The sequence below is a fragment of the Adelges cooleyi genome, unplaced genomic scaffold (genome assembly GCF_023614345.1).
Source record: "Adelges cooleyi isolate 19-005CV unplaced genomic scaffold, UGA_ACOO_1.1 ACOO_flye_CR_arks_rails_tigmint_CR_PRNA_7, whole genome shotgun sequence".
NCBI lineage: Eukaryota > Metazoa > Arthropoda > Insecta > Hemiptera > Adelgidae > Adelges > Adelges cooleyi.
This window is the reverse complement of record NW_026096404.1, coordinates 193,478-209,144: the sequence shown is the minus strand read 5'-3', so window position 1 is coordinate 209,144 and position 15,667 is coordinate 193,478.

Below are 15,667 nucleotides of genomic sequence, written 5' to 3'. Positions count from 1 at the left end.
GGGGTAAGATATAGAAGATAAGAGATAAGAGATATGTTGTACGTTCAACGTTCAAATTAGAACTAAATAATAAATTCAAAATAGTTTAATTCTCTTTGTTAAGTTACTTTTGGCCAGATAATAAACACTAAAATTTTAGCCAGAAACTTGATTGTACATAATTTTTTAATCTCCTTAGCTTATGCAGTAACTGGAAGCTCCATGTAATTTTTTTTATTTTTTATTATAATTCCACAACTAATCTAAATTTATTCGGTTCTTCAACGAGACATGGAAATGCTCTTTGGTGGTTGCAGACACGGCTGAAAAACTTTATTTAAAGTGATTTTATCACTTTCAGATTTAAAAATTCCTGTAAACCTGTGACTCCTTGTCACCACTAAGCCCTGACCCCACTGTACTGACTATTTAAAAATTGTTTAAAAATAATAAAAGCCCGATTGAAACATATATAATTGCGCGCCGTTGCATAATTTTACTAAATACAACTGCTATTTATTCGAATTTAGTGTATTCAGTATGTAGATGCATTTTTGTATTCAAATAAAATATAGTATTAAAGTAGGTACATATTGTTTAGGCAACATCTGTTTGGAATTTATGAATAAGTCTCCGCATGATTAATGGTAAATATTGAGATGAGTGTCAAATTAATTTTAGATTGGTTGGCCAGTATAACATGATTTATAAATTGTCAATCAAAATTGGTATTACTCTAAAGAAAATGCCCGAAATTGATTGCATGCAAAATTATAAAGCCATAGTTACCACAAGACACATGGTTAAATATGTTAAAAGTGTGTGTTATTCAGTTATAAGATGCTAAGGTAGTTAAACTCGTTCGTTCATTGTTTTATGACTATATACATTGATTAACGACTTTTATGATAATGTTCTCGGATTATCTATTAAGATTATATTAAATAACATAATATCACTTCCGGCACATCTAATGTAATAATGTAGTTTGTCATTCATAACAGAAAAATATCAACTAAAGTAATAAGTGATTTAGTTGTATCGTAAATTTAATTCATATTTTTATGAACTATTACTCTATTAAATTATGTAAAATCGTTTTACTATTGGATTGTGTAAGCTATATCTATCCCGTTAAATTGACAGGCACTAGACAGTGTGTCATTTGAAAACTTGGTGTGATTTGTCATACAAATGCACAATATCTTATTGAATACAGTTATCACAATATTTACCTAGCGTTATTATGTTAAGACTCAAATCTGTTTGTAAAAGCGTTTTATGGATTTTAAGCATATGGGTTCATACGCTATTGTGTTATTTCTGCAACAGTGTATTTAATAATTGTCTAGACATAACAGCTATTCTTTGTATTTGGTACAACGTTTTCTTATTAAAATTATAATATAAATATATATGTTTTATATTTTTTATAAACGCCAAAATAATTTAGCAGTCGAAAAAAAAATGCTTAACAATCTGTGTACACAAATGCATAGATATTATGTCTGCTTCGAGAATACTGCGTACTAATGATTTATTTCTTAAGTTTTAATAATATGTGCGCCCAAAAGACAAAATTTATAGATTTATATAAATTTTGGAAACTAACAAAAATACTTAGTGTAATACTATTTAAAAAAAAAAAGTGTTTTATACTAAATTAATCACCCAACAAGCAACTAAGTTTTCGTACAATTACGACACAATTGAAACTAAGAAGATATTATGTATACCATTTTTTATATGTTTTTCAGATGTTTTTTTTAACAAGTCTATAGATCAACAATTGTATATAAAAGGTACTTTATTAAGCCAAAAATATAAAAAAAAATAAAAAACTCGAGCCTTTCTTTTTTTTAATTTTTGAAAAAACACCAAAATAATTAAAAGTTAATGCGCCCTACATCATTTTTTTGACCATCCCTAGACGGAGCTCTATGGCTTAACGTTTACAGTTAAAAATAAAAATATCATAAACCCTTTCCACTTAAAGGAAAACCTTATTTTTTTTATTAATGAAAATGGATATTTGTATCAAGGCGTTTAGTTTATTCACCACTTGAAATTGTTCATCCGTCCCCACTAGGCCCCGACTGCCCTTTACTGGCTTTATTTTTGGCCAAATAGTCTGAAAAATGCCTCAAGGTAGACTTTCAAAAATAGAATAAGTAATTGTGTAACGGTTAATCATTGTTCTGTCTTTGACACCAAACGTTAGGTTTGGGAAATATGCACTGTGTATCCAGACAGCAAATAAAATACACTTTATTGGTGAAACAACACTTTTTCAGTTCCACATCAGCCATCAAAGCTATAAATATCATTCGAGGTTTTCGCCATTTTAATTGGATAAGGGCATATTTAATGAATAACGAATATCCAAACATGTTTTCTCTTTATTCGAATAAGCCAAATTATACCACGCCAACGTCTAAACTAAATAACCCATGATAGGTTTTCGTCGTCGTGAAACATATTATTTTCTTAAAAATATATTATTTGATTAAAACTCAGTTCGGTATTTCATTACAATGCCCTTTAATTATTTTAAACGTTTAATTTAATAATTTAACAATATTTTTACTACGTTATAATATAATGATTCTTAATCTCCTATTATTTAAAATTGACAAATGACATATTTGATTCAGTGTAAAATAGTTTGCATAACCTTTTGCTACTTGCAATATTTATGGTAATTTAAATCGTGATAAAACACATGAAGCACTCACAAAGAGCAATGAAATGTAGAAAGATATAATAATCTAATGGCTAATGAATGTCATACGTTACATGATTTAATGTTCTACACAGTTGGCCAAAAAACTGGTAAAAGAAATCGGTAAAAAAAACTCTACAATATTATTAAATTTAACACTTTGTAGTAGTAAAAAGTGTACATAATCGTTTAACATGTTAATTTTAGCGTTTCCTACGATTTTTCAAGTACTATTACTGCATGACAATTGGAGCATAGTATTTTTGTTCAATGTCTCTCTTTGGAATGCGTCACGTTTCATAAAAGATTTAGCAATAAATCCTCTCAAAATCATAGTTATACTAACAAATGTTTTTTAATTATTGGTATGTTTTTAAATTAAAATATAATATTTAATTATAATGGACATGACTGTGCTCGAAAACAAAATATTTATTATCATCGAATAGAAGATTGCAAGTATAAAATATTTTTCATACCTTGCTCGTTGATGTATTACGACTATTTTTCTGACATACTTAATATGTATATTTATGTATTAGGAATTAAAATACACATTATTGATGAAACAACACTTATTCAGTTCCGCATCAGCCATCAAAGCTATAAATATCATTCGGGGTTCGCGCCCTTTTAATTGGATAAGGGCAAACTTAATGTAATATAACGAATGTCCAAAAATGTTTTCTCTTTATTCGAATTTGCAAAACTACACCATGCCATTGTATTGTTTTCTCAAACTATATTATTTTATTAAAACACTCAGTACGGTATTTCATTACATTTTGTAATATTGTTAATGTTTTTTAGACTATGTTCTAAATAAGGTATTATATTAAAAGACTTGGCTGTCAAAAACATAAATGTTCTTTAGGACTAAGAGGGCTACACGTTTAAACATGGAATAAGTAATGACAATGGTCAGGCTTTGCTCTGTCATTAAAATCTAGTTTAGGACATCCAGGGGCTTCCAATATTAGGTCGCTTACCTGAACACCAACTCCTAGGTCTACTGGAAGTAGGAGGGTTCGCCTGCGCAAAACCAGAGAGCTATGAGGTGAAAAGTGTGTCTAGTGTGTAAATGTGTATTGTGTGTAATTCTTAAAACTTTAAAATAAATAAAAATTCAAGCTGCAGTTATCACAGTTATGTATTAACAAAAACAATAATCATAATAAATTTAACATGTGGAGTAAAACACTCTAGAGTCCTATGCGTGAAATGTGTATTATTTAAAATAAACCAAGCAACACAACAAAGTGTGTGTACCAGGGTCCTTTCTTTATGTCTATTACATCATTATGTCCATTACACGAAATAGTAACATGACTTTCAGAATGACCCCCAGCCTAAAAACATATCCATGTTAATAGACCTTGGGCACAATAAATAAATAGTAACCAACTATCAACTTTGGCTCACTAATAAACATTGATAATAAAAATATGGATAGGACATAACGTCTTATCAGTGGTCATCAAGTGTTACGAAATTGATACAAATTCACTTTTTTTTAAATTTATAATCTAAATAGGATAAAATGCAGTACTGTAAACAAATGGCCTCGATTGGGAATATCCTATCCATATTTTTATTATCAATGCTAATAAATCAATAAAACAATGTAAACAATAATAACTGTATAAAACACACATAACAATAAAACATACTCTTTCAATAATAATAAATATATAGTAATATTAACAATAACACAAAACTCACCTCACTCTTTTTATAATGATCTTATTGTATAACTATTAACAATTTAATGATTGACTGGTAACTGGAGTGTTTTTTATTTAATGTGATCTCAATTTTCCACAAATTATTATCAACTTTTGAAGTTATTGAAGTTTCAAGTTTAGGGCAAGAGGAAAGGTGCAGTGTAATATTATTTTTTATCTGCGCGCACTTCCTTTCTCGTTCTAACTTTTAAACTCTTATAACTTAAAAAATTGATCCGTAACTGGTTATTTACCAGTCAACATTTTTAGTGAGGTATTCTTAATTAAAAAAGTTTAAAAAACATATGCGTTACCATTTAAGTTTCAAAAGTTGCTATCAAAAAAACTAGTTTGGGAGGGGGGTAGGAACATAAAAATTTTTGGAAACTTAAGATCACATTATATAAAAACACTATGAAAAAATATAATTCAATTATTAATTAAACTCAGTGAGATATTGAGTAGCCAATGATAAAAAAAATCACCCTGTATACCAGTCGAAAAGTTATTCTGTTTAAATAAATAATTCAATGTGAATTAGTTTCCTTGAAAGTAATAAAGGTAGAACTCTTTTTACAAAGTAAAACTCTTTGGAATACCAAATTTATTGGAAAAACAAACCATTTTCGAGAGAGAGAAACAACCTTTATTGAGGGCGAACTGCCCGACGCACACTGGGGCAAAAGGCCTCCAAAACTGGCAAAAAATAAATTTGAATTTAAACTACGAAAAAATAAGGAGTATGTACCTATTATTATATTATTTTTGTTTGTACGATAACACGGTCAAATAGGTCACGCTATTTTAGTAACATGGTTAATTTATTGCTCGCCACCAAAATATGATATTATGGCACTTTTTCCCGCTTCTTTCACTAGGGCAAATATCGACGAGTCACCTCGATATAAAAAAAATGTTTTATATGTTATTAATATTATTCCATTTTGTTTCTATTTTGAGATGTTATCTAAATAATACATTTTTAAACTATGAAACCTTCGACGTAACGTATGTAATATTTCATTAGCCATTTTTTGTTTGAAATGATTTACAATTTATATTTTATAGAAAGATTCTATAAACATTTAAAAGTTTTTAGTTATGTTCCGAGATAAATCGTGTGCCGAATGTTTGTTTTTCTATTAAGTATGAGTTACAAGAGTAAAAAAAACTTTACACATTTTGCTACTTTGTTAGATATGTCCACATGTTGTCCAAATTAGCATAATACAATACAAACAAAATTTTATAAACTTGGTAAAAAAAAAAGAAAAAAAAGATTTTTTTAAAAATATTTATGAAATCAGTACAATTTTTTGGATATGTTAAATTAAAAAACGAATATTTACAATTTTTATTCAAGCATAAAAAAAAACATATTCGGTAAAAATCACTAGAAAAACAGGCAAATTTTAGAAGTATGTCGTTTAAATAGCTTTCCAGCATTACCACGTCAAATTTTAGTCACGAAATTTCATATTAAGCCTTATAAATAGAGAAAAAAATATATATATATATAGAGAGATATAGAGAAAAAATTTGAAAAAAAAAAAATCCTATTGATGCTTATAAAAATGGTACTTTTGACCGCCTTAATAATTGGCGTTTCAGACCACTGTGTGGCGGGGTTACTCACAGTGAATAGACGGTGGAGATGAGAGGGAGCGACTAGCCGTGTGCAACAAACAAAGCAGAAATATTATTGTACTAAATAATTGCCAGCTCAGGTCAAAAACATACAGTACGAAAACAAATAGCGTTATTATATTATATGCGGATTATTCTTTGCAAATTCACTACAAAACCAGCCACAGTACAGCGATCAAGCCAGTATTTGTGTTTAATTTTATTGAAGTTTAAAGTATTTACAAGAGAAACAATGAACGCAAAATATTCATTTGTTTTGTGTTTTGCATTAAATTACTTAGTAATTCAAAGTGTTGGGGACAACGCAGACCGATATAAAAGAAACGGCAAAGATTCCGAAGAAGAGCGAGCTGAAAAGGTTCGAAATGAGAACAGTGCTAGACAAAACTCGAGCACTTCTGGACAAAACGCGGACACTTCTGGACAAAACGCGGACACTTCTGAACCAAATGAGGGCACTTCTGGACTAAATGAGGGCACTTCTGAATTAAATGAGTACGAGGTAATTGTATTGTGTTAAAAGACTTAATTTTTGTATTAAATTCTCATTGAATGTAAACGTATGTAGTAGGCAACTTGCTATGTCCTCAATTTCATTTTTATTTTTGAAATAGTTGTCTAAATACAAATACATACATTTATATGTTCACATAAAACATTCGAAAATCATAAAATCATAATGCACCATTTTATTTTCAATAAATTATGAATTTCTTTCAATTTGTTAATTTTGTACTGAAATTATCATGTTTGAAAATCAATCGTATTCGATATTTATAGTTATTACTATAAATTTTATTAACTTTATAGTAGTAACATTTGGAAATATAATTTAAGTCAGCTTATAATTATTTAGATACTATTGTTTCACTTTACGAATGCATTATTAATTGAGTAACTTACAATAGTTTATGGAAAATGTGGAATATGAAATCCAACGTTTTTTTTTTTTTTTTGTAAATGAGTTTCTATAGCTAAAATGTAATAAATAAAAAAATGAACTTGTTGCGCTCTGTCAGATGATGTGTGTATGATTTTTTATGTAATCTCAAAATATTTAAGGGTGATAGTTTTAATTAATTTTACAAATTCTTGTTAACCATTAGAATGCTTGTGATGACATAGTTCTTAAGATATTATGTTAAATAAACCTAGAAATTTGAAATGACACGCTAATTCACTTTGTTTAGGATATAACAACCTTTCACGATGATTTCTTTGCGCAATATAATGAAACTAATTTTACTATGAAATTTAACGTGACTCGAAAAATGGCAAAACTATATGGGGGCTTTTTTAGTAAAAAGAAAGGTACATCTAGACAAATTGCGGATGAGGTAATTTGATCAAATTGTTGATTTTTGTTTAAATTGTCATTGAATGTGAACTTATGTAGTTGGCAACTTGCTTTATTCTTTAATTTTTTTTTTTTTGAAGTTCCACGAAATCTTGTACGGCACGTGTTTTGTGGTCGGCGCCATATTCCTGGTCGCCACGCTTCTCATCTACGCCTTGCTGCCCGAGCTCCGGGTCACCGTCCATTCGGGCAACCTAATAGCGCACACTGTCTGCCTGTTGGTGTCGTACACCACGTTGGCCGCCACCACGCTGACCACTCTACTGTTAAACAAATACGCCTGCATAATTGCTGGTAAGGTTAGATTTTATTTAAAATTTTTGGTTGGATTAGTTTAGGTTAGGCTAGGTTGGGTTTTTTGACATGGGTATGTCTTATGGCTGAAAATAAAGTTAAGAGTATCCACACTTCAAATTTAAATTTAACTAAATAGGTACCATAAGGAAGAGCTATTAGTGTTTATTAATCAAAATACGATTAAAATTAATTAGAGGTTGTAATACCTCTTAGATTTTTTTTTTTTTGGAGAGTTTTTCCGTCCTTTAAGACCATCCCGTGCAACAAATATTCATCCACCTCTTTCTGTCTTCTGCTACTTCCTTCCAGTTTGCTCTTGGATATGCTGTTTTGACGTTTCTCTTCACACAATCTTCCGACTTTACACCCCGTCTTTGGCATTTAAGTCTCCTAGGACGATCTGTATCCTATTACTGAGTATCGGGATCAGTATATCTTCTAGTTCCTCGTAGAACGTGTCTTTATCTTCTTGTGATCTTTATCTTCTAGTTGGTCCAGTTTAGTATAGGTGTAGGGAGGGAATATGGGGTGCCCATCGCCCAGTATACACAGCATAGTGTACTGCAATAGCCCCACACTGACTTTAAATAGTTGGCGTGGTTCGGTCCTCCTAGCTGGGGGTTTAGCGTAGGGTTTTTAACCCTACCTAATAAAACACCAAATGATCAGGAACAACTAAATTTGCCTCGGAACAGAGCTTTCGGAAAATCGACTGGAAAACGGAAAACGGCTTTCTCTTTTGGAACATGGAATGTACATACACTGTATAAACCTGGAGCAGTTCACAACATAGTGAATGAAATTGAAAATTATGGAATTAAGATAACAGCGGTACAAGAAATTAGATGGAGTGATGCGGAAACGGTGAATATAAATGATACAACTATCTTCCATGGTAGTTGTGCTGTTGAAGCCTTCTAGGAACAGGTTTCGCAGTACACAAAAGTATAGTCCCAGTGATCAAAGAGTTCGAAGATGTTAACCCAAGAATAAGCGTGTTAACAATAGAAGCACAATGGTTTTATATAAGCTTCATTAGTGTACATGCACACACGGAGGATAAATCACAAGAATACCTCTTAGCTATACGTTTTAAATTAAGAAAATGTCATCAAAACTTTTTAAAGGATGAATTTTTTTTGGTATTATGTAGCTTAGTACTTACATTTAACATTTATACTAAAATAATTTACTTAAAAGAGTATAATCTATGTATATAAAAATGAATGTTTGTCTGTTTGTCCTTTTTGCATTAGTACACCATTCATCCGATCGCCATGAAACTTTGTGAGGTTGTCGAGTACACTCCCGCGAGCCTAACTGGCATAGAACTTTTTGAAAATTCCACCTCTAAGGGGGCCTCAAACACGAACTTTGTACTTTATATACGAAATGTAAATAAATTAAATGTTTGTAGCTATGGTAAGCCAAAATAAACACTTGGTTTGTAACCATGGTACCCACAAATTGTAGATGATTAAAGGAACAGGCCGATGCTATGTACCGCGATTCTAGGCAAGCTTTTAACTGATGGAACGGGATCTAGGACTGAGACTGGGACCCTTGAGTAAGAGGAGGACATAATAGCCGAAAAAAAGTGTCACAAAAACGCTGTCACGCTTTTATCTGATAAGAGATAAGAGATTAGAGATGAGGGATATTGGTGGTGATGGATATGGGAGTGGGAATGGGTGTTTGGGAATTATCCGGACAGCTTGTATAATATAAATGATTACCTATGTAAATAAAGAATAAATATAACAATGAGAATAATACTTTACAGTTACAATTAAAATTAAACGTTCAATATTCTATTAGTTATCACTTATGGTTACATGTTGTGGTGTGAGAAAGTTTTCTATCGGTGAATTCGCTGCAGAGGATAAGATATTGAAATATAATTATTATTAAAGGTAATAGCAATCAATACGTATTATTATACCTATGTGAATGGTCGGCAAGCATTGGTTCAAAATTCCAATAACCGACTGTCGATAGCAGTTGTACAAAATTAACTATTTGTAATGATTTAGCCATTCATTACGGGATGTCTTTGAATGGCAAAAAGAAGCAACACAAAAACAATAGGCCATTTTAAATAAATAATAATAGAAATAATATAAAAAGAAGCCTTAATGTTTCAAATGAAGGCCAATTGTAAAACATTTAAAAGGCATTTTTTTAAATTTATTATAACGACTTTTAAAATAGTTTTTTTATGTCTTCTTGAGTTTTGTGGCTGTCATCGACCAACGGTTATTTGAAATTTCCACAAAAAAACTATGTCCAATACCTATTTCATGGACAATCTATTATGTAATTAATACTTTGACAACGCCTTGAACGTTCACGTAGGTAATATATACAAAATTTATTACTTGGCTTTGGACACGATTTGAAAAAAAATCATAACATAAGCTGTGTACCAAAATAAATTGTAATTTCATTTTTTTGCCGTATATGTCTGCTACGGTGTTCTTGGTTCCGACCAGTTAACTTGAATGAATGGTTAAATTTTTATCGCATCTCTATTGTACTTTAACCAGGAAAACAATAATTGATTAATGTCCGAGTACCGATTTGAACGTGACTGGCTTATAAAAAAATATTAAATTGCATTTGTATTTTTTAGCTTTCGTCATTCAATTTTCATTTTTGGCCGCATTCTTCTGGCTTAACGTCATGTGCGTGGACATTGCGTGGACATTCAGGTTTGTTATTTTATTATTATCATGTTATCATCTGATTGAGTTCTTAACCAGGGATTGGAAACGTCTAATAATTACATAATTTTTTATAACCACAAAAATTGTTGATAAAAATTATCTTCCCGGATAAATTAACTGGGTTTGGACTTGCAAAAAAAAAAAAAAAAGGTGAATTAGAAAATTGTATAGTTAACTTACCTCATGAAATAGCAAAAATGAGGACTAAAATTAGTCTGCCGAGTTAGAAGAGAAAATACCGTTCAATATATTACAGATTAATTAAAACTAGATAGTACACTCTAAACAAATTGAAAAATAAAAAAAAAAACTTTAATAATCTCAGTTTAGTGTAAGCAAAAAAAAAAATATATACAATCCTTCTATTCTACAGTGTGAACAAAGAAACGGTATCAAACATATGTAATGTTATCACCAACATCCATCGTTAATCAACTACTTGTTATCAATTTTAGTCCATCTGTTTACTTAACCATTGCACCAGCTAGTATCTATTGTGTATTATTTTTACAAGTTCAAACCCAGTTAAACTGATTTGTTGTAGTTATAACAAACAGTGTGTGTAAATGTTCACTAGGTTACTTTTTCAATCACTGTCCATAGCATAAAACTTACCTGTAATATTGTGTTCGGTTTGCTAGCGGGTTCAGACTGTTATCTAACTCCAATATGATGGAGAAAAAGAAGAAGAAAGAGCAAAAGAAGTACATGATTTATTCTGTGTACGCTTGGGGTAGTAGCATTATCATATCCGCCTTGACTGCTGTGGCCGAGTTTACAGACTTCCTTGTCAGTCCAGAGTGCAAACCGAATTTCGGTAAAAAAATCTGTTGGTTCAACAGTAAGTACTATTCATCTTAGAAAGGCTGTATGACGGTAAGATAAATGTAATATAATGTTATATTGTAATATTGTCAGTTTTCGAAACACTTCACTATCCTTACAATGTTCAACTGTACTTACCAAACGCTAGGTAAAAAATGATGAACACTTATAAATACTTTCATTAGTACATAATAAAAATATATTACTTGTGGTTTCAGATAAACGGTCGATCGGCTTGTTCTTCTATGCTCCCATTGGAATTCTCCAGTTGACCAATCTTATATTGATCTTGTTCACTGCGTTGAGAATAGTTTTCATTCGCAGGGACACATCAAGAGTGTTAAATCGACAAACCAACCAAGACAATACTAGGTAAATTATAAATGTACACTAAATCTAAAGCGGTAACTCAACGGATTGGGTTTTAAAAAATTCATTTGAAAAACGAACATTTAAGTATTTTGTTTCTTATAAGAGCTCGTGCATTTAAGTTTACTATCGATAAATAAAACTTAAAGTATTTCTAGATAGTGTTTTAAGGACGGTAAGTAAACGATTACATTATATGTTAAGAAATTAATACACCGTACATACAAGGCCATTATATAAAAGCCAATAAATTGTGGAAAAACCCGTAACCTTACTAAAAAAAAAAAATACGGTTATACTATATTGTATTATTAGAAATTCTTGCACGAAATGTACTTCAGTAAACCCGTGATTTACAGTGATGCACGTTTGTTTGCCCACCCGAGCGCCTTAAGTAAACACCATGCCATATTATGGCAACTTTGACTCGGTTTACTTGCTAATAATGAGTTAACATATTGTTACGTATTTTTCAATAAAAACCTATCGTAAGCCCGAAATAGTATGATGTCGCTTTTAAATTCCAACATGAGGCTAGTCAGTTAAAATCTGGACTTTGTTTAGGTTATGGGCGATATTTTAATAGAAGTTGGCCGATCTCAAGTCAAGTAGCTATAGTGTAAAATGTATTGCATATAAACGAGCCCCAGCGGTAAAAAAAGTTATGAGTATCCACACTTCATGCAGATACATCAATACATAGAAAATAATATGTCCTGCAATATAGTGTCTTTAATCTATTATCTCTAATCCATTAGCTCTATTATTTCACCTTCATAATCCTCCACCATACTTCTCAATAATCTCCACATTCTCTTCCTCCCTAATCCCTCCATAATCCCTCCATGATCCTTCTCTATAAGCGTGTTCTATACTCCTCCTGAATAACCCATAATGACGTCAGCACTGTAAAAAAATATCTTAAATGTATTGCATTATACGAGCTACAGCGGTAAAAAAAGTTAAGAGTATCCACACTTCATGCAGATACATCAGTATTTATATATGTCCTGCAATCTAGTATTTCAAACATCTTATCTCTGGTCTATTATCTCTAATCCACTATCACAATTAATTCACCTCCATAATCCTCCTCTATATTCCTCCATAATTCCTTAATCTTAATCTTACTCATCCATAATTCTCTTCCATAAGATTCCTCTATACTCCTCCTCCATAATTCCTTAATACTCATCCATAACCTTCCTCTATACTCCTCCTCCGAAATTCCTTAATACTCCTCCATAATCCATAATGACGTTAGCACTGTGACACTTAACACGTCGCTCAAAACGGACACATTTTCAGAATGACCCCCAGCCATAAGACATATTCACATCCTCGTCAATGAAATAATAATTTATACTGTATTATGTCGTCAGGTTGGCACTATACGCGAGGCTGTTCTGCTTGATGGGCGTCACGTTCGTGTTCGAGGTGATCTCATGGGCCGTGGACAGCCCGGACTACTATTGGTACGTGACAGATGCGGTCAACCTGCTCCGCGGCGTGTTCGTATTCTTCATAATCTGTTGGAAACGTTCGGTGCTCGACCTGCTGTTGGCCCGCGTCCCCGACCGTGTTCGCCCCCGGCTGGTCCGCCTGTTCCGCATTGGCAATCCGGCGGCCATCAGGGGTTTGGAGGATTCAGGTGATTTGCTATCAGATCGCAAAAAAAATGACAAATAATTCACATTAATCTCTTTACCGCCAAATAAAATGGACAATTTCTAGTTTAACCGTGCGCTTAACTCGGAATTTTCAAAAATCTCACCTATACCCATCGTGTTCTTCTTCTTCTTCAGCTTAACGGTCCTTGAAGGACCTGAGCTGCCACGAGTAAGCCTCTCCACCTTTGCCTGTTGGATGCTAATTCAACAGACGCATTCACATCCATCAATTGAACGTCCCTCTCCACAGCATCCTTCCATATCGTTCGCGGTCTACTACATCATCTTCAGCTCTCCAAATTTGTCCAAACCACTCCGTTCTCCACTTTTCACGTTTCCACTTGCTAACCGTTCGACTATTTCCTGATGCATGTCATTTTTACTGTTTATGTTCACACCCAGATACTTAAAACTTTCTACTCTTTCAAATGTGAGATTAGGCTGATCTTCTCCTCTCCTGGGAAGCACCATAAATTTTGTTTTTTCTTCGTTAATACAAAGTCTCGTCCTTTTACTGGCTGCCCAAAGGTTAGACATTGTCTGGGTGACATCTTGTCTGCAATTTCCTAAAATGACAATATCATCTGCATACGCCAATATTATTTCTTTATTTATCACCTCCACTTGATGACTATGATTTGGTTCTCGTATCATCCTTTCAAGCCCTAAATTGAATAGGGTTGGTGATAAGGCATCTCCCCCATCGTGTTCCAGGCCCCTCAAATAAAAGAAGCTAAAAACGTGGCTTTTCCTATACAAAATATTAATAATAAATAGCGAAACAGTTACTATATTCTATGTTGTTTGTATAAACACGAAATAATTGTAAATTAAATTTTAAATAGTATATTCAACGATTTTGTCTCACCAATACACGAATGTCGGCTTTATAGAAACTATAAATACATGGTTTGTAAAAATTATTAAGTAGCTAATATAAGAAAACAAGAATAATTTTTTATATATATATATGTCGAAAGCTTGAACAGATTACACTATATGTATTATTGCTATAAAACAAACATGCACTGTATGATATGTACACATAGTATATTTTTTTTTGCCTATAAATAATACAATATTATACAACAATATAAAAAAATTACTTATCAATTAAGACTGTAGACTTACTACATTGTTCCAGTACTATTATATTAATAGTGTACATGTATGTATCACTTAAAACATTGTAATTTTTTTTTAAATAACTATTATTTTTGCGTAATGTATATTTCCAAAACATGAAACTTGTATGTTACCTTTGGATTTCATCTAAATGCTTTTGTATAGGTAGGTACCGTTTCGGGCTAGACGACCACAAGCAATTGTGAGCTTTAATATTGTAGCCTATAGTAATTACCATTTAAGTATATTCGAATGATATGTGTAGTCAACACATTTTAATGTTCTAAATGATTTAAATTTCAATAACCTATATTGTTTACCAACTACATCTATATTTATATTATATTTTGAATGAATTACAAAAAATTAAATTGGGTTTTTGTTTTGAAACAAATTTTATCCAACGATTCACTTCCCTGACATAATATTTGTATATTTTTAAACGTTCGGGTCAAAAGTATCATTAAATCAGTAGAACTATCTTAATATTTTACTTTCTCTTGCTCGCTCTAAATCACATACTGTAAGTATAGTGTTTCCGGTGCGCACATACGGTGGGAATGATTTTTATGCCACTCTTAAGTACATAAAACAAAACGTCTAAATAGTTTGAATAACCTCTTGCTACTTGCAATGTTTTATAGGCCCACAGTGTGTTACTATTTTTATGTACTACTACACTCACACATGTCAAAAAACCAAAATCGTTAAATCCAAATAATTGTAATTTAAATCGTGATAAAACCCATAAAGCACTCACAAACACCAATGGATAGTTGAAAAAAGATAATAATGTTATGGCTAATGAATGTCATACATTACATGAATTTAACATTGTACACAATTAGCCGAAAAACTCATAAACGGTAAAGACAATCGTAAAAAAACTCTTTAATATTAAATTTAACATTTTGTAGTAGTAAAGAGCGTACATAATCCAAACGACATCGTTTAGAATGTTAATTTTAGTGTTTCCTACTATTTTTCAAGTACTATTACTGTGTATGCATGCGGTAATTGGAGCATATTATATTTTGTCAATGTCTTTCTTTTGAATGCGATACGTACCATAAAAGATTTGGCATAAAATCCTCTCAAAATCATACACATACTAACAATTTTTTTTGTTATTTTTAAGTGCTTAAATTAAAATATAATATTTACTTATGATGGACATGACTGCTCGATAGCAAAACACTTCTTATCATCGCATAGAAGATTGCAAG